At 33.7% G+C, this 26,685-nt stretch overlaps 1 pseudogene; it reads left to right on the forward strand.

Annotated features, from left to right (window-relative positions):
* The first annotated feature begins 407 nt into the window (after window positions 1–407).
* The window catches only part of LOC149207712 (AUGMIN subunit 5-like), a 53,128-nt pseudogene continuing 26,850 nt past the window's right edge, over window positions 408–26,685 (forward strand).

Consider the following 26,685-nt stretch of genomic DNA (forward strand, 5'->3'; position numbering starts at 1 on the left):
TTGCTGCAGAGGGGGGCCAGGGCAAATGCCTTTGTTGCACGGGATTTATCAACACAGTGGAAGGAAAAAGCACGAAGCCAGGGTTTGAGATATGATGAAGAAAATTTCGATATGGCCGATGGATTGAAGGTTTGAGTCCATGGGACTCTCAAATTTCTCATCTCACCGCAGCAGCCATCGCAGCTGCAATTGGACACAGAGAAATTCTCTTGGTTTAGGGTTTCCAGCTTTGACTAGGTCTTCAATTCGGGACAGTTTGGTACCAAATCTAAGCGGAACCGGCATTTTACATCCGAGATTGAGCTTCGGTGCCTTACCAAGCAGGCATGATCGAATTTCCGAGGACATTTGCAGTAATTTGAGCTCACTTTCGACCAATTTTATCCAAAGATTGTAGTGTTTAAGCTATGCAGACTCCAGGAAGTTTCGTTCCTCAGCTGGAGGCTATATTGGAATGGTTACAGCAGGAAATGGGGTACAGACCACACGGCCGATATTTATCTTCCAACAAACCCCTGCCATCACCGGAGGATCTGAAGAAAATATGCAGGGGAAATATGTTACCCGTATGGAATTTCCTATTGCAGAAAGTAAGGTCTGAGAAAACAATGGAGAAAATTAAGAGAAACATTCTCGTGCACGACAGCCCTAGCATCACAGTCGGTCTGCAAGAAGGAGCCAAGGCAGCAGCAAAAAACTTAAATGTGAAGGAGGAGGAAGTTAAAGGCAAAAACAGGAAGAGATATGACGGTAGAAGCAAAGGAAAGGTGGCCGAGGTTGCCAAAGCTAAAGAGCCTCTGGAAAAAGGACACACTTCTAAAGCCTATGGACCCGAGAGAGCACTCTGAGAGAATGAGATGCAGCTGAGAAAGAGGTAGAAAGACTATGCCACGTCCTTCAGCGACAGAGGAAGGAATTGAAGGGACGGATGCTTGAAGCTTCCATGGAAGAAGCTGAACGCAAAAGAATGCTTGATGAGAAATCAAATTACACGTACAGATTTAAAATTTATTGTGTTGTTGATTCATTTTCTAAAATCAAACTAGGTTTCGTTACCTGGTTCTATGAGAACGTTACATTATTCAAGTTAGTTTCTTGGTTAAATTCTGTCGCTTCTAAAAAGCCTGTGTATCAAATTAGTTTTGTGGATCTTGCAACTTGTTTACATTAAGCTATTCCGTTAAATATTAGGAATATCCTGGTTTCGAATATGCTAATTAATGCGATAGGTTCAGAAGGGGCTTGACACTGTGCTCTTTTTAAGCTCCTTAATGATAAATATGGAATAAACGAACTGATTATACCCGATCCTAGAGTTACTCATTATGCTCCAAAATTCCTCATGTAATATATCACAGGGAATGATCTATTACTCGTAAGGCAGTGTGTGGCTGAATTTCATTTTGTCAAACAGGAATAATTTCGTGCAATAACATTGAAATCAAGTTTAACTGGATAATATATACTGTGAAGAACATTAAGGAACTTCGCTCAAATTTTAAAATTATTTCTAAAGTTTTCATTGAAGTATCGCCTTTTGACTGTTATTTTTTCTTCTTCTTTTGTATTAGGCATAAGCAGGTAATGCTTGAAGCTTATGACCAGCGGTGTGAAGAAACATGCAAGATTTTTGCAGAATATCAGCAACGACTTCATCGTTATGTTGATCAAGCAAGGGATGCACAGCGAGTGAGGGTTGGCAGTGGGCAAGATGTAACTCCTGACATTCTGCATACCTGTAACGAGCGGGATATAGTTTATGCCACAATTAAGGGCAACAAGCCAGCGGATGGTCTCATTCTTATTGAAACAACATAGGAAAGGAGCATTAGAAAGGCATGTGAATCACTTGTAGCTCATCTCATTGAAAGAATACGGAACACTTTTCCGGCTTATGATGGGGGTGGTGTTCAGGGACATGCACATCTAGATGCTGAGAAGCTAGTTATTGATTTGGATGGGGAAATACCAAATGATGTGAAGGATCTTGCTTTAAATTTGCTCAGGAGTCCTCCACAATTGCTACGTGCAATTACTACATATACAGCTCGAATTGTCAATCTGATAAACCGAGAGACCGAGAAAATTGATGTCAGGGCTGATGCTGAATGTTTGAGGTATTTGATTATTGCTTTGCCTTCTCCGTTAGCTTTAATTTTGATTTACCAGCAATGCTATGAAAGCAGATATCTATATCTCCATTATTGTATGATCACAATCTTGTTTTTGAAATAATAGATTATCAATTGTTTGTTATTATATTTATAAAATGCCTTCCTTAAATACAATAGAATTATTGGAAGTGCCTCAATACCATGGAACCCATCCCTCCTCTCCCCCTCCACCGAGAAATTGCTTTTGGAAACCACTCATCAAAATTTAGTGGGCATTTTCCAACAATGAACTTTAGGTGCAGTGTCTAGGAAATTGAAGGAGAATTTCAAAATTCCAAACAATGGGGTTTTTGAAAAATGGCCTCAATTAGATGAGACACGAGAATTTTTTTTAAATTGTCAACAGTTTGGGAGATTTTGTTGGTTTTCTAAAGGGTATATACTCAGTTTTTGGCATGGCCGAGTTTTGCAAAACAACTAGTCTTTTATTTGAAGGTTGGTTGTTGGGTGCATGTTTCCTTCATGGCTTGGAATTAGAAGCTTTGATATCATGAAAATGCTTTTTCAAATCTGGGTGCATCTTCTACCAGAGTTTTAGAAGTCACTGGTTTTGATATTCAAGAGAAGATTATTCATAACTCTTTTGTATTCATTCAGTTTTATTCATCGCATGCATAGCTTAATAATTTTGGCTCTGAGCACATTCTAATAGCAAATATCTTGAGTCTACTAACCAATTGCATTTGTTATAAAGGGAATTTCCAAGATCTTGGTCCAGTTTCCGACTAACATTTGAGAATGTTGAAGTTCTGTCTATATCAAATCTTGGGGTATCGTGTAGATCTAGTATAAGACGATAGCAGATCGATAGTTATTATAAATCGTAAACCCCCTCTGTGTGTTCAATGTTTAACAAAGGGAGTGAAAAAAACTATTCGTGATGTGGCAGCAGCAGGGTTCATAGTACCACCCCCTTGACAGTTTTCAATACCATGGAACCCATCCCTCCTCTCCCCCTCCACCGAGAAATTGCTTTTGGAAACCACTCATCAAAATTTTGTGGGCATTTTCCAACAATGAACTTTAGGTGCAGTTTCCAGAAAATTGGAGAATTTCAAAATTCCAAACAATGGGGTTTTTGAAAAATGGCCTCAATTAGATGAGACACGAGTTTTTTTTTTAATTGTCAACAGTTTGGGATATTTTGTTGGTTTTCTAAAGGGTATATACTCAGTTTTTGGCATGGCCGAGTTTTGCAAAACAACTGATGCTTTATTTGAAGGTTGGTTGTTGGGCGCATGTTTCCTGGCTTGGAATTAGAAGCTTTGATATCATGAAAATGCTTTTTCAGATCTGGGTGCATCTTCTACCAGAGTTTTAGAAGTCACTGGTTTTGTGTCAGGCCAGGGTAACTCCAGCAATTAATGAGCGCAAGACAAAACTTGTGATTTTATTCATTAGACAATTATTATTTATACATATACAAAACGGATCAGTTCATCTTCTAGATGACTGTCCAGCTTCACCTCATTCGTTTCGGATTAGGTGTCAACATTCCCCCCCTTAATCTGAAGGGATGTTGGTGAGTCCAAGCATCGTTCTGAATCTTTCAAGCTTTTCTCTTCCAAGCGCTTTGGTGAAGATGTCTGCAATTTGCTCGTTTGTGGAACAATGACGGAGATGGATTGTTTTGGCCTCAACATGATGTTGTATCAGATGATATTTAGTATTGATGTGCTTAGTACGATCATGGAACTTTGGGTTCTTGGCCAACTTTATTGCAGAGGTGTTATCAATCATGAGTGGAGTTGATTGTATTTGTTTTACCTGCAAATCTTCAAGAATTTTCCTGAGCCACACAATTTCTTTCATTGCTTCAGCTGCTGCCACATATTCTGCTTCTGTTGTGGAATCTGCTGGTACTGATTATTTGCGTGATCTCCAGGAGACAGCTCCTGATCCAAGACTCATAGCATATCCTGAAGTAGATACCCCAGTTTCTTTGTCTCCATCGAAGTCTGAATCAGAGTATCCAATCAAGTTGAAGTCGTCCACCTGTGTATACTTGATTCCAAGGTCTTGGGTTCCCTTCAAGTACCTTAGAACTCTTTTTGCAGCAGACCAATGTCCCTCACAAGGCTTTTGCATAAACCTGGAGAGGATTCCAACAGCAAATGAAATGTCTGGTCTGGTAGTAGTGAGGTAGATGAGACTTCCTACAAGCTGTCTATACTTTGTTGCATCCTCAAATTCCTTTCCTTCAATAGATGTGAGCTTCAAGTTTTGTTCCATTGGAGTAGAAAGGGGATTGCACTCTGTCATGCCAAATCTGTTTAAAAAATCTCCAATGTATTTCTTTTGAGAAAGAAATATGGAATTTGGATGTTGGGTTACTTCAATGCCAAGATAGTAATGAACATAGCCCAAATCAGTCATTTCAAAAAAATTTCCTAATTCTTTCTTTATGGATGCAATATAGCTTTCATTGTTCCCTATCATTAAAAGATCATCTACATATACCACAAGATATACAACTGTTTTCCCAACTTTCTTGACAAATAAAGTTGCATCATCAAGATCAAAATGTTTGAAGTTGAGTTTCAGAAGATGCTCAGTTAGTTTTTCATACCAGGCTCGTGGTGCTTGTTTGAGGCCATACAAGGACTTCACAAGTTTGCATACTTTATTTTCATGTCCTTTCACAGCAAATCCTTCAGGCTGGGACATAAAAACATTCTCTTTTAGATCTCCATTCAAGAATGCAGTTTTTACATCCATTTGATGGACTTTCCAACCGTTCTGAGCAGCTAGTGCAAAGAGTGTCCGGATGGTGGCCCATTTTGCTGTGGGAGCAAAAGTTTCCTCATAATCGACCCCTTCCTTCTGTGCAAAACCTTTTGCCACAAGCCTAGCTTTGTGCTTGTCAAGTGAGCCATCAGCTTTGTACTTGTTCTTGTAGACCCACTTGCAGCCAATTGGTTTGGTTCCAAATGGAGGATCAACCAGCTTCCAAGTGCCATTCTTTATGAGGGCATCATACTCCTTCTGCATCGCTTATTTCCATTCATCATGAGAAGCAGCTTCTTTGAAGGAAGTTGGTTCAAAATCTGTAGACAAGTTCAATTCACAATCATAAGTAATATCCATATCAACAGGTGAATTAGAGTTATCTACATCACCTCCATCTTGTCGGTTTGTATTTCTGGTTCCTGTTGTTCCAATTTCATCAGGATGAACACTTTCAAGTGTCTTTGTCAACCACTTTGGGGGACCTTTCTGAGATGGTCCAAGCTGTTCTGTTGATTGAGTTGGGACTGAATCAAGATTAAGTCTCCCAATTCTATCAATTACATCACTTAAAGCATCATCCGTTGTTGGAGTGTCATGCAGGGGAGATTGTTCTTCAGAAGGAGATTCCACATGTTGATCTAGTATAGGAATCCCCCCTTCAAGATGTGGAATCTGATTATCAAACTCTTGGAATGATTTCGGTTTTGTGAATCTATCCAAGCGATCAAGTTGCCGCTCAACAACACTGTCAGATTTGGATGATTCAAGAAAAATGACATCTCTAGATAAAACAAACTTTTTATTTACTTCATCATAAAGGCGGTATGCTTTAGATGTGTTTGAATACCCCAGGAAGATACACTTACGACTTCTAGCACCAAGTTTGTTTCTATGTACCTTTGGTATTAAAGCATAACAGGTGGAACCAAATATCCTGAGATGTTTTACCGAAGGAACATGTCCATACCACAATTCATAAGGAGTCTTGTTTCTTATAGCACTAGATGGACATCTATTCTTTATATATGCAACACATAGAACAACATCAGCCCAAAACATTGTCTTTACATTTTTGAAGAAAAGCATGGATCGTACCATATTCAAAATTGTTCTGTTCATTCTTTCAGCTACACCATTCTGTTGAGGATTATAAGGCACAGTTGTTTGATGTTTAATCCCATGTTGGCGAAGATAGTGTTCAAATTCATTTGATGTATATTCTTTTCCATTATCAGTGCGAATAGACCCAATATGAGATTGTGCATCATTTTCAATCCATTTATGAAAATTCTTGAATGTTTGAAAAGCATCAGATTTGTTCTTCAAAAAATAAACCCAACACATTCTGGTGTAATCATCAATAAATGTCATGATATATTTATTTCCATTTGCAGAAGGAACAGGCATTGGACCACATAAATCTGAATGAATAAGTTCAAGCTTCCTATGTGCTCTTGAATGTGAATCATGAAAAGACTGTTTGCTATGCTTTCCTAGAATGCAAGCATCACATTGTTTATGTTTTCTAGGAATTGTAGGCAAACCAGCAACACCATTTTTCTTCAACAAGCGGAGACTATCATAGTTTAAATGTCCAAATCTAGCATGCCATAATAAACTTGATGGAAGTGCACCTTCTTCAGTCCAGAGGCGCTCATGACAAAGGGCGCAGTCTCAGGACAAAGGTTTCATGAGGCAGCAGAAACCTGGTAGAGGCAGGAGTTACAGCTATTTCTGGGACCTGTGCTCTGATACCATGTCAGGCCAGGGTAACTCCAGCAATTAATGAGCGCAAGACAGAACTTGTGATTTTATTCATTAGACAATTATTATTTATACATATACAAAACAGATCAGTTCATCTTCTAGATGACTGTCCAGCTTCACCTCATCCGTTTCGGATTAGGTGTCAACATTTTGATATCCAAGAGAAGATTATTCATAACTCTTTTGTATTCATTCAGTTTTTTTCATCGCATGCATAGCTTAATAATTTTGGCTCTGAGCACATTCTAATAGCAAATATCTTGAGTTTGCTAACCAATTGCATTTGTTATAAAGGGAATTTCCAAGATCTTGGTACAGTTTCCGACTAACATTTGAGAATGTTGAAGTTTTGTCTATATCAAATCTTGGGGTATCATGTAGATCTAGAATAAGACAACAGCAGATCGATAGTTATTATAAATCGTAAACCCCCTCTGTGTGTTCGATGTTTAACAAAGGGAGTGAAAAAAATATTGGTGATGTGGCAGCAGCAAGTTCATAGTAGCACCCCCTTGACAGTTTTCAATACCATGGAACCCATCCCTCCTCTCCCCCTCCATTGAGAAATTGCTTTTGGAAGCCACTCATCAAAATTTCGTGGGCATTTTAAAACAATGAACTTTAGGTGCAGTTTCCAGGAAATTGAAGGAGAATTTCAAAATTCCAAACAATGGGGTTTTTGAAAAATGGCCTCAATTAGATGAGACATGAGAATTTTTTTAAATTGTTAACAGTTTGGGAGATTTTGTTGGTTTTCGAAAGGGTATATACTCAGTTTTTGGCATGGCCGAGTTTTGCAAAACAACTGATCCTTTATTTGAAGGTTGGTTGTTGGGTGCATGTTTCATGGCTTGGAATTAGAAGCTTTAATATCATGAAAATGCTTTTTCAGATCTGGGTGGATCTTCTACCAGAGTTTTAGAAGTCACTGGTTTTGATATTCAAGAGAAGATTATTCATAACTCTTTTGTATTCATTCAGTTTTATTCATCGCATGCATAGCTTAATAATTTTGGCTCTGAGCACATTCTAATAGCAAATATCTTGAGTCTGCTAACCAATTGCATTTGTTATAAAGGGAATTTCCAAGATCTTGGTCCAGTTTCCGACTAACATTTGAGAATGTTGAAGTTCTATCTATATCAAATCTTGGGGTATCGTGTAGATCTAGTATAAGACGATAGCAGATCGATAGTTATTATAAATCGTAAACCCCCTCTGTGTGTTCGATGTTTAACAAAGGGAGTGAAAAAAACTATTCGTGATGTGGCAGTAGCAAGGTTCATAGTACCACCCCCTTGACAGTTTTCAATACCATGGAACCCATCCCTCCTCTCCCCCTCCACCGAGAAATTGCTTTTGGAAACCACTCATCAAAATTTCATTTTCCAACAATGAACTTTAGGTGCAGTTTCCAGAAAATTGAAGGAGAATTTCAAAATTCCAAACAATGGGGTTTTTGAAAAATGGCCTCAATTAGATGATACACGAGAATTTTTTTTAAATTGTCAACAGTTTGGGAGATTTTGTTGGTTTTCTAAAGGCTGTATACTCAGTTTTTGGCATGGTCGAGTTTTGCAAAACAACTGATCCTTTATTTGAAGGTTGGTTGTTGGGTGCATGTTTCCTGGCTTGGAATTAGAAGCTTTGATATCATGAAAATGCTTTTTCAGATCTGGGTGCATCTTCTACCAGAGTTTTAGAAGTCACTGGTTTTGATATCTAAGAGAAGATTATTCATAACTCTTTTGTATTCATTCAATTTTATTCATCGCATGCATAGCTTAATAATTTTGGCTCTGAGCACATTCTAATAGCAAATATCTTTAGTCTGCTAACCAATTGCATTTGTTATAAAGGGAATTTCCAAGATCTTGGTCCAGTTTTTGACTAACATTTGAGAATGTTGAAGTTCTGTCTATATCAAATCTTGGGGTATCATGTAGAACTAGTATAAGACGACAGCATATCAATAGTTATTATAAATCGTAAACCCCCTCTATGTGTTCGATGTTCAACAAAGGGAGTGAAAAAAACTATTGGTGATGTGGCAGCAGTAGGTTCATAGTAGCACCCCATTGATAGTTTTCAATACCATGAAACCCATCCCTCCTGTCCCCCTCCATTGAGAAATTTCTTTTGGAAACCACTCATCAAAATTTCGTGGGCATTTTCCAACAATGAACTTTAGGTGAAGTTTCCAGGAAATTGAAGGAGAATTTCAAAATTCCAAACAATTGGGTTTTTTAAAAATGGCCTCAATTAGATGAGACACGAGAATTTTTTTTAAATTGTCAACAGTTTGGGAGATTTTGTTGGTTTTCTAAAGGGTATATACTCAGTTTTTGGCATGGCCGAGTTTTGCAAAACAACTGATCCTTTATTTGAAGGTCGGTTGTTGGGTGCATGTTTCCTTCATGGCTTGGAATTAGAAGCTTTGATATCATGAAAATGCTTTTTCAAATCTGGGTGCATCTTCTACCAGAGTTTTAGAAGTCACTCGTTTTGATATTCAAGAGAAGATTATTCATAACTCTTTCGTATTCATTTAGTTTTATTCATCGCATACATAGCTTAATAATTTTGGCTCTGAGCACATTCTAAAAGAAAATATCTTGAGTCTGCTAACCAATTGCATTTGTTATAAAGAGAATTTCCAAGATCTTGGTCCAGTTTCTGACTAACATTTGAGAATGTTGAAGTTCTGTCTATATCAAATCTTGGGGTATCGTGTAGATCTAGTATAAGACGATAGCAGATCGATAGTTATTATAAATCGTGAACCCCCTCTGTGTGTTCGATGTTTAACAAAGGGAGTGAAAAAAACTATTGGTGATGTGGCAGCAGCAGGTTCATAGTAGCACCCCCTTGACAGTTTTCAATACCATGGAACCCATCCCTCCTCTCCCCCTCCACTGAGAAATTGCTTTTGGAAACCACTCATCAAAATTTCGTGGGCATTTTGCAACAATGAACCTTAGGTGCAGTTTCCAGGAAATTGAAGGAGAATTTCAAAATTCCAAACAATGGGGTTTTTGAAAAATGGCCTCAATTAGATGAGACACGAGTTTTTTTTTTAAATTGTCAACAGTTTGGGAGATTTTGTTGGTTTTCGAAAGGGTATATACTCAGTTTTTGGCATGGTCGAGTTTTTCAAAACAACTGATCCTTTATTTGAAGGTTGGTTGTTTGGTGCATGTTTCATGGCTTGGAATTATAAGCTTTGATATCATGAAAATGCTTTTTCAGATCTGGGTGCATCTTCTACCAGATTTTTAAAAGTCATTGGTTTTGATATCCAAGAGAAGATTATTCATAACTCTTTTGCATTCATTCAGTTTTATTCATCGCATGCATAGCTTAATAATTTTGGCTCTGAGCACATTCTAATAGCAAATATCTTGAGTCTGCTAGCCAATTGCATTTGTTATAAAGGGAATTTCCGAGATCTTCGTCCAGTTTCCGACTAACATTTGAGAATGTTGAAGTTTTGTCTATATCAAATCTTGGGGTATCGTGTAGATCTAGTATAAGACGATAGCAGATCGATAGTTATTATAAATTGCGAACCCCCTCTGTGTGTTTGATGTTTAACAAAGGGAGTGAAAAAACTATTGGTGATGTGGCAGCAGCAGGTTCATAGTAGCACCCCCTTGACAGTTTTCAATACCATGGAACCCATCCCTCCTCTCCCCCTCCACCGAGAAATTTCTTTTGGAAACCACTCATCAAAATTTTGTGGGCATTTTCCAGGAAATTGAAGGGGAATTTCAAAATTCCAAACAATGGGGTTTTTGAAAAATGGCCTCAATTAGATGAGACACGAGAATTTTTTTTAAATTGTCAACAGTTTGGGAGATTCTGTTGGTTTTCTAAAGGGTATATACTCAGTTTTTTGCATGGCCGAGTTTTGCAAAACAACTGATCCTTTATTTGAAGGTTGGTTGTTGGGTGCATGTTTCCTTCATGGCTTGGAATTAGAAGCTTTGATATCATGAAAATGCTTTTTCAAATCTGGGTGGATCTTCTACCAGAGTTTTAGAAGTCACTGGTTTTGATATTCAAGAGAAGATTATTCATAAATCTTTTGTATTCATTCAGTTTTATTCATTGCATGCATAGCTTAATAATTTTGGCTCTGAGCACATTCTAATAGAAAATATCTTGAGTCTGCTAACCAATTGCATTTGTTATAAAGGGAATTTCCAAGATCTTGGTCCAGTTTCTGACTAACATTTGAGAATGTTGAAGTTCTGTCTATATCAAATCTTGGGGTATCGTGTAGACTTTAAGCGACGACATACTTTCGATTGAAGATCCACAAGCACCAAAGAACAACATTGGGAATAATTCATATAATATTTTGAAGCAAGTGAACAAACACTTCAATGTAGCATAAATATGCAAAAAAGTTTTGAGGCTCTCCATCAACAAGTAGTTATTGTAGTATTGGTAACAATCGTGAGTCCAAAAGATACAATTTAAGGGGGGAAGTTGGGCCAAAGATATTTATTTCCTACATAATGCAGAAGATTTGATCTAACTTCATTTCACTCTTGGCTATGCTTATGAAGAATAAATACAATGACTTTGAGCATTAAGAAACAATAGTAGAATGCAAGGAAATTTGCAGACTTTTTCTTATATCATTCTCTAAGAGAGAAAGTATATTATGTTGGCCTTCCTAGTCACCCAGGCCTTTAGTTGACATATTCACAGACAAAGAAAGGACAGCTCTTGTGAAAGCTAGATCAGAGGATAAAATGAAGTATGTCACTCAAAAGAATAAAGGAATATGCAATAGCCAAAAGTAGTGCAAGAAAGGAACACCTTTAATTGCTAAATGAACTAGGATACTGAATGAAAAACAACAACCCACTACAAACGTTTACTGGAAGAAAACAACAAATCCTATTATGAAATTATGTACTGAGACTACTGATGGTTTTTCCATAGAAGCTAAAGAGAATGCTTTGGTTTGGTATCATCTTGATGTTGATCTGGATTTTTGATCTTGCCAATCCAAGGAGCTGTTTAGATAATTTGGAGAGTGTGTTTGCAAACAAGCAAGTGAATGTCAAAATTGTACAACATATTATTGAGGTTTTTGTTTATAGGTCTACTATGGGGTCAAGGTCTATGGAGAAATATTCAATATTTAATATTGTATAATGTGTATGTTAGCTACAAGTTTATGTATGTAAGCTAATGATGGCTTCCATCAATCTCAATCTATGCAGTTTCTTAGGCACGAGAAGATGCTACCTCTGCAATTTGGTCATGGATTCAAAACAGAGCAGCAAAATGTTGATAATAGAGATGGCTTCAGTGGTGTCTATGACCAAGTTGTTCACATGAAGGAGCTTATTTTCCTTGAAGCACATGCAGAGCCATATATGAGGGAATTGACTACCAATGATGTTGTCATAGGTACATTCGTAACTCTTATCGGAAAAGAGAGGGTAGGTAAATAATGTACAAATATTGAGAAACACCAAACACAATGGATTTCCAATTATTGATGGACTCTTATATCATTGTTTTATGGCATTAGGATATCAAAGAGATGAAAACCATGGTTTTTGATAGCTAGACACTTTTTTTTGTAGTTTTGCCAGATGTCTAGGAAAAGAGTAATTAATTTATCCTACGAATTTATCTATGGCTTGAGGCCTTTATTCATCAGACCATTGTAGCATTTCACTATGGTATATTGTTGTTTATATAGGAGTAGACAAGTTATTCATACAAAAGCCTTCCTTAAGATGAGAAGGCTTATACTTCCAATTTCTGCATAAGAGCAAAAACTTGTATGATAATATTCCTATATTCAATCAGAAGGTTTGCAGTTAAAATCTCCATAGTATTCATGGGATGCATAGCTATAACAATCATCAGATCAGAATGTTTGGAAGAGATCAGGAGACCCATATCTACAATTAATTTTCTGTATCAAACCATACTAAAGCAACAATATCAAATAAGGAGGAGACATTACATAAGAGAGACTCCAAGACTTGCTAATATTGCTTGAAATAGTATGAAAAATCTAGTTTACCTCTGTATCAGATTTGTAAAGATCTTAGAATGAGATCCAGACATATTAATGTGAAAATTTCTGTGCATATTAGATATAAAGGATTTGATTTTTTGGTTATCAAAGTTATAGATTGAGAACTACATGGATTGCTTGATAGGATGGCTAGTTCGATTTGTATATCAGGATTGCTAGCTTCTTTGTGGTGGTAGTGTGAGATCAATTGGGAGCTGCTACTCGTTTCATACTTCAAGAGGGAAATGAATTTCCCAATGATGGTGGTGATGAAGGAACCCAGCAAAAGCACAGAGAATATCATAACTGATTGAATAAAAAAATCAATTGTGTAAATACAGATAACACACCCTACAAAGTGATGTCTTCTTGAATATTGATCAATATGAATGATTTTCCTTTAACAGTTCTTGTGTTTTGATTCTTTATGAATAGGAATTGATTCATTCAACTAAAATTGGTATTGTTGATTTTTATGGTACTTCTTTTCTTTAGCTTGATGATTGGGTGTTGTGCTGAATTTACAAGAAAAATGGTCATTCTCAGGGAGTACAAGGGGTAAAACGAGATGAATCACCAAGTGCAAATGAAGTGATGGCTTCTTTTCCTGATATTGATCAGCAAAACAAACTGCAACTGCCCAAAATTGCCTCTTTTAGTGGGTTGTTGGAGAGTGATGACCCTTTCATAGATAGTTTTTTAAATGATGAAGCCATGGATGGCAATGGAAATAGCAGCAAACTACCTCAAGTCCAATCCTCCAGCCTCTTTCACAACAATTTCAGCAATAACAATGACAACAATAGCAATTGCCGATATGAAGTTGTCCCAAAACAAGAAGAATTAGCAGTGGAGAATGACAACAAATTCAATTCTCTCAAGAGGACCCTCTCCTTAGCATATGGGGACGATGAAACTAACCCTGCAAAGAGATTCAACAACATGCAGAACAACTATAACTACAACGTCAACAATAATGTTTCAGCCTTGCTTAATTCAATGCAGCCTAATCAAACTTTCCAACAGCAGAACTTCCTAAGCGCATTGAATGACAGTCAACAGAATTTCAGACTTCCCTACATTTAGAACATGCATTGGACCACCTAAGCAACTACTCATCACAGAGATTTTGAATTCTTTTCAAAAGGACTAAGATTGGTATATGTAAAAAATTTCTGGATACTAACTCAAAATAGATTGTTTTTTCTACAATTGATCTGTATAATAGTTTCTATGGTATACATGAAAATTGTCATAATTTGTGCATGGAATGAACAGTAGCAGCTTGCTATATTATGTGTATAGCAATAAGTATATACAATTAGTGTATCAGGTGCAAAGAAACTGTCTATGGCTTCAGGCCTTTATTCATCAGACAATTGTAGCATTTCACTATGGTATATTATTATTTATAGAGTAGAAAAGTTGTTCATACAAAAGCCTTCCTAAAGATGAAAACGCTTATACTTCCAATTTCTTCATAAGAGCAGAAACTTGTATGATAATATCCCAATATTCAATCAGAAGGTTTGTAGTTAAAATCTCCATAGTATTCATGGGATGCATAGCTATAACAATCATCAGATCAGAATGTTTGCAAGAGATCAGGAGACCCATATCTACAATTAAGTTTCTGTATCAAACCATACTAAAGCAACAATATCAAATAAGGAGGAGACATTACATAAGAGAGACTCCAAGACTTGCTAATATTGCTTGTCATAGTATGAAAAATCTGGTTTACCTCTGTATCAGATCTGTAAAGATCTTAGAATGAGATCCAGACATATTAATGTGAAAATTTCTGTGCATATTAGATATAAAAGATTTGAGTTTTGGGTTATCAAAGCTATAGACTGAGAACTACATGGATTGCTTGATAGGATGGCTGGTTCGATTTGTATATCAGGATTGCTAGCTTCTTTGGGGTGGTAGTGTGAGATCAATTGGGAATTGCTACTCGTTTCATACTTCAAGAGGGAAATGAATTTCCCAGTGATGGTGGTGATGAAGGAACTCAGCAAAAGCACAGAGAATAGCATAGCTGATTGAATAAAAAAATCAATTGTGTAAATACAAATAACACACCCTACAAAGTGATGTCTGCTTTTTCTGTAAGGTTATCATTTTATCAGTATTTTATAGAACATAAACAGTTAGCAAAGCTACAAATGTGAAATGTTAATTGGTCTCTGTTAGTCAATTCCAGTTTGTGCCCATATGGAATACTGTCCAGTGTGTTTCTTTGCAAAATAAACACATTGCCAAATAGTTATTTTTCAATAGCGAGTTACTGCTGCAACTCCATGTTGTAAATGCTAGAGCCTGTGGAAGGAGACCTCCTTATCAGTATATGTTGTGTTACAAAATTCTTGGATTATATAGTTTATTAGATATTCATTGGGGCATATGGCACGTTGGCCGGGGTTAGATACAGCGAATTAGATTCCACCCACAAAGGTAGCATAGTATTTGGTTCTCATTGGTTGGCCACAGGAATCCACAATATGGTACAACAAGTTCTATTGGACGTATACTAATATAAACAGTGTGCCTTTTTATGTTTTTGGCGACGATAATCCTTGACTGTTCATGGTTCCAATTGGATTTATGGTTTAGCCAAGGTTACACCATTTTGGGTTTCGTAATATACTCGCTAATTCTGGATTGTTCATGGTTCCACTTGGATTATGGTTTAGCCATGGTTTCACCACAATCCAAGAGATTTTGGCTTTTGTAATATAGTCAACATCAGAGAAAATACAAACGACCCAGAACATCAGAGAAAATACAAACGACCCAGATCCATCGAAACCTTGAAAGTTTGTTCATGAACTCTCCAGATCCATCAAAACCTTGAAAGTTTGTTCATGAACTCTCCGAATCTGGTATAAAATGTGTACTATATTTGAAACTTCAATTTGCCATTAAATTAATGGGACATGAATTCCCACAAAGGAGTTCAGAAAGGTGCAATTAAGTTGAGCTTTCAACTTGTCATTCAATTGATGGACACTGAATATTAAATATAAGATAAATATATAGGAGTAGCATGTGAGTGTTAGTTTTATAAAGAAGATTCTTTTTATTATTAATAAAAATATAGATAGTTAGTTTCATTTTAAAGGGTTATAAATATGAGTTATAAATACAAGACTTAATTGTTTTTATGCAAAACCTGATAAATAGTAATTTAGTAATTTCTTTTTAATTGAGTGACTCAAATTCATGTTTCTTTAGGTTGAAGTTAAAGCCACTAAAGTGGAAAAATTGTGATGCCAATAATCAAAGGGATTGTAATAAGAAATTTAATATTCCAAGAAGAGGAGGTAGTAGTAGATTCTAAATAAATTAGCAATGCAACAACATAAATGTTTGCAACAAATTTAAAGAGATCCACCTTGTTTAATAATGCACACACTACATGGATAATGGATTTCCGTACTTTATGCCTTACGGCATTTCCTTTGCAACATCTGGTGCAAATGCTAGTATATTTAGTGTAGTTGGTGATATGAGTGGTGGTAGGCGATCACATGTTGAACACAAAAAAGATTAACAGTGTTTTTATAATACTATTGCATTGAAAAAATGATTGTGTGAGTGTGATGGTATAAGTTTTGAGATTAAATTGTATTTAGAAATTATGTTCAGTTTTGTGTGGGATTATGGCACTCAAGTTTTTCAGGTAGCTTTGACATTGATTATTATTATTATTATTTTTTTATGGATATTATTTAAGTTGAATTTTTCTTGTGGTGAGAGTAAAGTTTAAAATGGTTGATGATTGGCTAAGAGTTCATTTTCTTAAATTTAATGAAATAGGTGAATAATCCAAAACTAAAAGGCGTCTTGTAAAAATGAAAATCTATTCCTTATAGACCATTAATAACTTGTTTAAATAATGCAGCTTTATTACAATAATAGTGATAAATTAATTTATATTTATGAATAATAAGTAATAATGGTTATCCTCGTTATGAGTATATTTTTTACTCTAAATAATAATAATAATAATAATAATAAATGATTTGACTTAAATAATTTATTATTCTAATTAATTAATTACAAAAATAATATTTTATATAAATGAAAGAAAATTAAAATATATAATATACATTTAACAAGAGGGATTTGTTTGATCTTCAAATTTGAATTTAGAGATAATAACTTTAATACTTATTATAATCCCATTTTTTGTAACTTTAAAAACTATCCGAGTTCTATCTTAACTTTGGTTATACTAAGGGAGGAGAGAGATCAAATCTATTTTCATTTTAAAAGATTTTTGAGCTTCAAGGGATTCGATCCTTGTAGGCACTTGGATCCAGAGTTAAAATGGATTACAATTTATTAGTCAAATGACTACTGAAATGTAGATCACTTGTCCCACAAACAAAGGGGTATCATACACCAATTTGGTGTTTGGCTTGGCCAAGACCTTAAATATATATATATATATATATATATATATATATATATATATATAAAAGATAAATTACAATCTTTATATACTCAACATAAACTCTTAAATTTCAAATTAGTTTACTCAATACAAAGTGTTAACAATATATACTATATATTTTTGTTACCACCTTAAAGGAAAGCAATAAGTCAATTTTATTTTAGTTTATGTCAAGGGTTTAGAGGAGAAAATAATGTTATTTTTAATGATAATTACATTATCTATATTAAATAATTAATGTTTCTATTTGAAAATATAAATGATTTATATTATGATATATATTTTGAATATGTTTTAAAATTATGTTTTGGGGTAGGTTGTTGGGTTCCTCTCAGTCACATAAAAAAAAAAAAATTAAAATTATACTTGATTTATATGTGGAAATAAATAATAAGCTAACCTATCAAAGGGCCGAAAAGATGTGTAAACCTTTTTCTCAATTGTTGAATTTAAGCTTCTGTGATCCATATCAAGTTTTTGAGAAGATTTCTTCTGCGAAGATCACATTATAATACTTTTGTCGATGCGTTTCGAACCAACGAGTGTGGTTCATCCTCAAGAGAAGTTGAAGAATCACATCATGGGTGTATGTTAAATAGGGAGAGTAGATCTTCCAACGGCTGAATTTGACTAGGAAATGGCTACATTGGTCTGGGTTTTTTACGGAAAACTAGTTAAATTTGACTAGCCAATCTAATTGGAATGAGGGAAAGGGATAGGGAAATAATAATAATTTTTTATTTTTTTTTAATACCAAATTTTTGTTATATTTATTACCAAAGTTTAAATAAAGGTAAAGTTTGTATTTAATAATCAAGAGTATGAAACAAATAGTTATTAATAGGTCTATTTCCTAATTATGATTATATAAATAAATGGTTAGTTAATTAATATGTAAGTTAGTTTTTGTTATATTTATTTCCAAAAAATATAATTGTTTGAAATAACTACCAAGACCAATAAAACAAACATCAATTATTAATCTAATATGAAAAAACCATATAAATTTTTTCCTTTGATAATTGAAATCATAATATGGAATAATAAATAATTATATATGTATATTATGATATATTATATATATTATATATATATATATAATTGTAAGATCGAAAACCTTAAATCAATAATCTAATATGTAATAATATATAAATATAAATATAAATATTCAAAATTAAATATAAATATATAAGTAATTAGTTAATTAGTTATTATGCAAGCTAGTTTCTTGTTATATAATAGAATAAATTGTAAGAATTAACTCCTAAGACCTATTAATAGATTAATCTACTGTTAAAACTAAACAAATAAAAACATAAATAATTGATATAATAATAAGCATATATATATATAAAAGTTTATTAAACCTAATAAGTTAAATAATGGACCACTAATTAAGATTAAGGAATCTAATAGCATAGAGAAGAGGCAAATTCCTCTTTTAAACAATAGGAACTAAAATAGAGAAACGAGAAGGAGAACAGGAAAACAAATGAACAAGGGGATGAGGGGGAAACAATAAAGATGTGGGCCGAGGACGAGGGGAAGGGCGGGGAAGTGGCTAGGAGGAAAGGGCAGGGATCCAGCAATGGCTAATTTTCCAACTGACATCTCTATTGAGGTTGCTCAGTCGTTTTTCGATTTCTATGGCTTCCCTAAATTTCTAGCGATGGAAATGTGCTACCTTGGCAATAACCTTGGCCTCTTCAATGCATACATGATGCTTAGTCGTCTCCGCATGTTCTGCCAGGGAGGAAGACTGACTTCTCCCATGTTTTATGTCGATTGAGTGCTCATTAATCCTTTGATTAATAGAATGACCGGTCTCACCAACATATGCGGTCCCACAGGAACATGGAATAACATAGACACCTTTCATGTCCTTGGGGTCAACCGGGCCTTTTACCGATCTTCGGGAGCTATGGATAGGGTTAAGGGGTGTAAAGGTTGAGGGGACATTATGCTTTCTAGGAATTCTAGCAATTTTATCAGTGGTCCCCTGGATGAAAGGGAGATGAACCCTGAGACTCGCTCTTTAGGGTCTTCTTTGACCAATGAATTTTTGTTGGCTCTGAGGAAAGCTTTCTGATCGAGGTGCCTACTATAACCATTATTAGCAAAAACATTAAGGAGATGAGATTTCTCTTTCTCGAGCATCTTTTCATCAGATATCCTTACCGCACAAGTAGCTAGCGTGTTGAGAATGCCCATCTTCTGAGCGGAAAAATGATGAGAGCTGGCATGAAGACACTGCTCAGTATGAGTTTTCTTCTGAAACACTTGGTGGGAGAAGGAGCTGTCATCATTCCTCAAAATGAGAACATCGAGGAAGGGCAGGTGCCCATCAACTTCCTACTCCATAGTGAACTTAATGGAGGAGGATTAATTGTTGAGATGATTGAAGAAAGGATCCAACTCTTCTTGGCCATGAGACCAGATGACATCTGTGTCATCCACAAATCTCTTCCAAAGTCTAGGCACGAGACGGGCTAAGGCTAAACATTCAAATATATTTTCTAATTTATTTTTAGTTTAATTATTATATATTTTCCAGTTTATTTTTAGTCTAATTTTACAATTTAATTGTTATAATTGATTTTAATGCGAAATAAATAATTTATTAAAAATTTAGGTGCGTGCATTAATATATATATTAATGATGTTAGATGTTTGGATTTTTTATGGTTTTAGTTGAAAATTTACCAAGATTTTATGTTTGAATTTTGTAATTCACAAGATATAAAAGATTTACATTTTTTTGATTATTGAATTTATTTATATATTTAAAAATATATTTTAATAATAAAATTTATTGTATTAAAAAAATATTATTAAATTTTACAATAAAAATATCATTTTTATTTTAAAAATTTGAAAATAATTTTTATTAAAAACATAAATGGTTTAGTTATATATTCAGATTCTCGCTTTTCTCACTAAAAAGTTGAGGTTTGCTTATCAAGGAATTTGGTAATGAGTTTTGGTATCAATCAATATTAGTTTAACTAAATCAGTCATTAACATGAGAAATGTGTTTTGAAATTTAAAAAATTGCTGTGTGGGGATTTGGATTTGTTTAAACGTTGGGCCTTGAACAGACAATAAGAAAATGCATGCCATTATTATAGCAAGGTAGTGCTCATGTTGAATAACCTTGACGGCCAGCTAAGTAGGACAGCAGGAAAGAGCCAGCCACGACAGCTCATGGTGTAACTTATCGTTTAGCAATGAACTCCTCGCGTTGGAATGTGAAACCCATAGCGTATGGGCCAAATACCAAAGGGTACTGTGATCGTTTAACAATGAACTCCTCGCGTTGGAATGTGAAACCCATAGTATATGGGCCCAAATATCAAAAGGTACCACACTCATGCATCGATAAGATTAGTGTTTTATTTTGTCCATGGATAAGATTAGTGTTTTATTTTATAAACCAGCCGAATGTTAAATTTAATGGTTAAAAGTGGTTGGAATTTAGTCAATTTTTTTAAGAAATTTTGTAATAGTAGTGTTTGAATTATGTTTTAATGGTGGAAATGGATTTATTATCATCAAAAATTTCTGGGTAACTAAAAATCTTGAAGTTTGACAACTATAACTTAGATTTACAAAAATCCTTACATAATCTTGCCAAAATTTCTATAATTTTCATAAAAAAAAACAAACTGATTAGACCACGACAATTTGGTTTATATTTAGTGTAGTTAATGTTACCCGTGGTCGAAATTTAGGTGGTAGAAAATTGACATGATGACCACCAAAAAGATTAATAACGTTTTTATAATATTATTTTATTAAAAAAAATATTTACTAAGGAATGTGATGCTGTGAGTTTTGAATTTAAATTGCATTTAGAAGTAATAGTTAGTTTTATGTGTTGGTTTAACGTTAAATACTTCCCATAGTTTATTGCATTTTTAAAAGTAGATCTTATAATGATAGAAGCCATATTTATTACCTTTCTAAAAGTAGCCTTTATAATGATTAGAAATTATATTAGTTTTTAGGGTTTTTCTTTTTTTTAATTGGATGTTATTTAAGTTGAAAATTAATTTTTTTGGTGTTAGAGTAAGGTTTAGAATTGTTTATGATTTTTTTTAACAGTTCTTATTTTTTGTATTTAATAAAATAGGTGAATAATCCAAGATTCAAAGGAATTTTGGAAGATGAAAATTTACCTCTTTATGGAGCATTAACAAGTTGCTTAAATGTAATTTTTTTTTAATAATAGTGATTAGTTTGTTTGTACTTATAGATTATAATTAGTGATAGTTGTGCTAGTTGTTAATAAATGATTTAGGTTAAATGATTTATTGTTTTGATTAATTAATCCAAAAAAACATTTTATGTAAATAAAAAATATATTAAATATATAATATACATTTAGCATGAAGGATTTCTATCTTTAAAACCTTCTAATTTATAGATAATCATTTTAATATTTATTATTATCCCACTCCTTAAAAATAATTCTTAAATTTATTCATTTGTGAAGTTTTAACTTCATGAGCATATAAGGGTGGAGTGAAATATGAGAGAAAACATGAGTGTGGCAATGGGGAAATATGAGAGGAAACATAATATGTTTTCTCTCATATTTCCTCCCTCCCACATGAGGGTAGGGGTGCCGAAATATATGAGAGAAAATATATTATGTTTCCTTTCATATTTACCCCCCACCCCACGCTCATGTTTTTCTCATATTCCCTTTTAGCAAGAAATATAAGAGAAAACTTGAAGGTAGGGGTATGGGGAAATATGAGAGAAAACATGAGGGTAGGGGTGCGCCAAAATATGAGAGAAAATATACCCTCATGATGAGGGTGAAGGGAAATATGAGAGAAAACATATTATGATACCACTATTAGACTATACAAATTGAAATTTAAGTGTGTAATTCCATTATTTTTATACCATACACAAAAATACATAAATTCACAACCCTTGGTTTACTCTTCGAAGAGGTTTCTTGGACTCCCTATGGATGTTCATGTTCACTTTTAGATTTTCTCCTTCCTATCAAGTAATAATATAATTTTACATAGTCCCTAAGGATCATGTTTCCAATAGCTATTAAAGGATTACAATGTGCCTTTGTATTTTTCATTAAAGACCAATGTAAAACAAATTTCAATCATTTTCATTAAGTTTAATAATAAAACTTTATCATAACAATATTACACCAAATTATAGTTTCAAGAAATGCCATTCACAAATGTTGCAATAATTCAACATATAAGGTTAACTACCTAAGTTTGTCTCTAAACAAATTGTCAAACATTGGTTTAGGGTTGTTAGAAGATATGGCATACTAGCATCAATCATACACAAAGGATCAAATTCCATTTTCATTCATATTTCTATGAAAACCATTCAAATGAGTTAAATAAGAACCATTATAGGATTCTAAAGGATGTAGTGTATTTTATAGTGTAGGAATTCATTTTTCATTATGGTGTGTGTATTCCTTCCTACTATGTAAACATGTAATTCCACAGACTCAACATGTGTTTTTAACTTCATGCATGCATTTCCCTCACGACCTTTTTTATGTAATTTCATAATGTCAACATCCGATTACCAACACAAGGCATGCATTTTACATCATGCTTTGTTTTCATGCATTTTTATATATGCATTAATACCTTTATGAATTTATAAGGTCATTCATTATAAGTCATTCCATACTATCTTCATCATCCCATAATGTATTAACATTCATTTTCAATCTTATTCCCATGAAGACATTCATATGCCTAAGGAAGAGACAAATAGGGTTTAAATCATTATAAGATTTCACATTATGTTAAGAGAATGAATTTTTATAGTGAAAACATGCATTTATCCTTAGAAACATGTGAATATTCTTCTTTAACATGTACACAGATTATTCCATGCATTCAACATGCATTTTCACTTGAGGGTGTGTACTTTTCTCTAACAAGGTGTGCATATTCCTCAATGCCTTGTTGCATGAAATTTCATAAGGACAATAAGAATAATGTGCATAACTCATCTAAAGATATGAAAACAAAGAAACATTATGATTTGAACAACAAATTATCATGCAAATCCTAATACAAGGATTGCATTATTAACTCAAGGGAGTGTGGTTTACAACATGCTTGTTTTCATGTAGAACACACATGATTTTCATTTTGGGCATGTATTTTCTTCTTAAGGAGTGAATATCTCATCTTAAGGAATGTATTATTCAATATATTATATATATATATATTCTCATCATACAAAATTCACCACTAGGAGCGGATTTCCCTTATGCTAGTGTGAATTTTAAGAACGGAAATTTAAACAATTTTCCCTCTTCACCATATAACAAATTATTTTGGTCGTTTTGCATAGTAAAGCTTTAAGTTTCCAATTTCACAATCATATATATATATATATATATATATATATATATATATAACTTTTCTACAATACTGTAACTTATGATATTTCTTGCAAGTATATAAACTTAAATATCAATAAACCTTGTAGATTCACAATGACCTTTTTTTCTTATATCCAAGCACTCAACTTCAATTTTTGACATGCTGGTACATGTATTATTTTAACTAAAATTCTAGCTACCCTGGTAATACAATACCTTGCACTAGCCTTTAAGTTGTAAAATACGTAGTTATTGAAAAGTAGAAAGCTTACGATGTTATTCTGTCCAAAGGAATCCAAACCAATCTATGAATTTTAAGAGATAAACTCAAAGAAACTCATCGATTAGGGGGTTCACAAAAAACAAAAAATCATACTCACCTATCCATGTGAAACAAGGACTTGCTAAGCTTGAAAGATGGAAAATAATAGTTGAAATTCTCAATGAAAATTAGGTGAATCCACCATATAGGAAATGTAACCCACTTTAATCTAAGGTCTGATAATACATTTTGGACTCAAATTAAATCTAAAATTAATAAAAATATAGATGATTCACATATCATGAGAACATGGAGTTAAGTGCAAGTTCATTTCTCTTAACATCTCGAGCAGAGTGAAGAATAATAAGATTGTATTTTGAGAATTTTGTCAATTCAAAGGAGAGTTCCCCTTAATCGTTGCTTACCAAAATGAATAGAGTAATAATAATTTGGCCTTTCTTCTCCAAATTCTTTAGCCACTAGCTAAATTATTGTCAATTTAATTGTTAAGTGAGAAAAATATGAGTGATGAAAGTTTTTGTGTGTCAATATAGTTAGATAGTCTAGAAACATTCAGTATCTCTTGTGTGATTGGTGTCTAGATCTGAAACAAAATCCTTGATCATTTAGTCAACCTCCTCATCTTCTTTGTAATCTCATTCCACTCTAACATCTCTTCCAAATCCTTAATCTTATTCTTAATGCTAGATGGAAATGTCCACAAAAAGGTGGCAGCAATGATAGCAATGACACTTTCTACCTTAGTTCATCAACAAATATTTTCCCTTACGGAAGGAGCAATGAGATATGACAACTAAAGCGAACACTAAAAAGCCATTTGGGAGGCCTAGAGGGAGCTCTAAAATAGAATTAGGGATAACAAAATTATGTATGATTTCTAATAGAAGGGATGGGCATGCTACCATCTCACAACAAGGGTGCCAAATTGAAAGGATTGACCATATGATTTTTATATTCGTTTGACTAGTTTCTAACATGATTTGCATTGGGATTGATTGCCTCATTTGACCAAATTAACACTAGCAAAACCCCCATTCTTCATTTATCCTTGTGTAAACTATAAACACCACCCACCTAATCTACATAAATTATGGCATTATGTGACCAACTTGTGGCTAGAAGCATGATAATGCCACCCCCCTCACTCACATCCTATCCATACTGTAAAGTAAACACCTAATATAGGGAAAACATTTTTTCCTTTATTATTAATAATAACTTATAATAAATTTTTGGATTGTAAAAGGATTTAACTTGAATGGTTTGGTGAACAATTTGTTTCCCTAATCTCAAAGAGATGTTATAACTAGTCCATTGTGATATTTATGCAATAGTTGGAATGGTGTAATAATGATAACCAATTATAATATATTGGTTGTATATTAACGAGCATCACTTTCCTTCATATATATATATATATATATATATATATATATATCAACCCATTTGATTAAAAAAGTTTCTATTTTTTACATATATATGATTAAATGTATAATATTCCCCAAAAATTTACCACTTTCAATACTAAATTACATATTTTCTATTGAATCTTCACCTACATTCGAAATGTATGACTTTCTACACCATAATAGTGGCCTATAATACTATAATTAGGCATAATTTTTAAATCCTTAAAAAATACCCTGATCGAAACCTTACATAAGGTGATTATGTCCATTCTGCCTAAGGAGGCCTACACATAAAGATCTCACCCCAAACCTGTTGAATGAATAGTTAAGAGAAAAACACTTTTTTAATTAAAAAATTACGTAAATATTTTTTTATTAAAAAAAAGGTATAAGTAACATGTAGCTCAAAAAGTCAACTTACATTAAGTGACAACAACTAGTAAGGACTTCTCTCACTGTTAAATTCAAAAATAAATAAATTTTTCGATTGTATTAAAAAAACACGCAACTCAACCCATCCTTAGTTTTTCATTTGATAATCATAAACTTTTAAACATAATAATGTAATGACATCATAAACGTCCAAACATAATAATGTAACAACATCAAACAAGGAACAACCATGACTATGACTCTAAAATCCTTGACCTCATTTCTTATTCCTCTTACAAGAATCTTACTAAAAATACTATGAATTACATCCCTAATTTCGTGAATAAAATAATCAAATCCTTAACCATTGACCCCACCACTCAAAAGAAACTTATCCCCCACCCTTGAAACCCCCACTCAAAAACACCTTGTCCCTTGTAACCCCCAAAACCATAAGATCTATTGGAACCCTAAGATTCATAAATTTGGGATTCCCATTTGACCTATTGTGAGATTAGAGTCCCCACTCATACCCTTAGTAATTTCCTAGATAAGCAAGCTCCAATAATTCATTAAAATAACCTCCCAATTCATCAAGGAGTTCACTGACTTCATCAATAAAACTAGGAACCTTCACCTTGAAGATCAAGACATCCTTATTAGTTTTGATTTGTATTTATTCTCCTTTTGAAGATATTTTTTATGCCATCAAATCCATTATGAAAAATATCCCCACTTCCAAAGTGGAATAAATCTCACAAGAGTGAAATAGAATCCTTTGGTACTCTAACCTCCTCAAGTCCAACCTAACCAAAGAACAATTCCAATCAATTTTTAGCTTGAATGGTAACCCGAAAATTGTCATTATCAAAGCCAATAAGGGAAATGCCACTATCATCATTAAAAACCATGACAACAACTCTAAACTCCTTGATCTCATTTCTTGTTCCTATTACAATCCCCTTGCTAAAAAAACTCTAAACTCCATCCAAAACATGGTCACTAAAACTATTAAATCCTCAACCCTTGACCCCACCAC

The sequence above is a fragment of the Pinus tabuliformis genome, chromosome 1_2 (assembly GCF_031772625.1).
Source record: "Pinus tabuliformis cultivar Carrire ecotype Pingquan chromosome 1_2, CPIR1, whole genome shotgun sequence".
In the NCBI taxonomy this organism is placed as follows: domain Eukaryota; kingdom Viridiplantae; phylum Streptophyta; class Pinopsida; order Pinales; family Pinaceae; genus Pinus; species Pinus tabuliformis.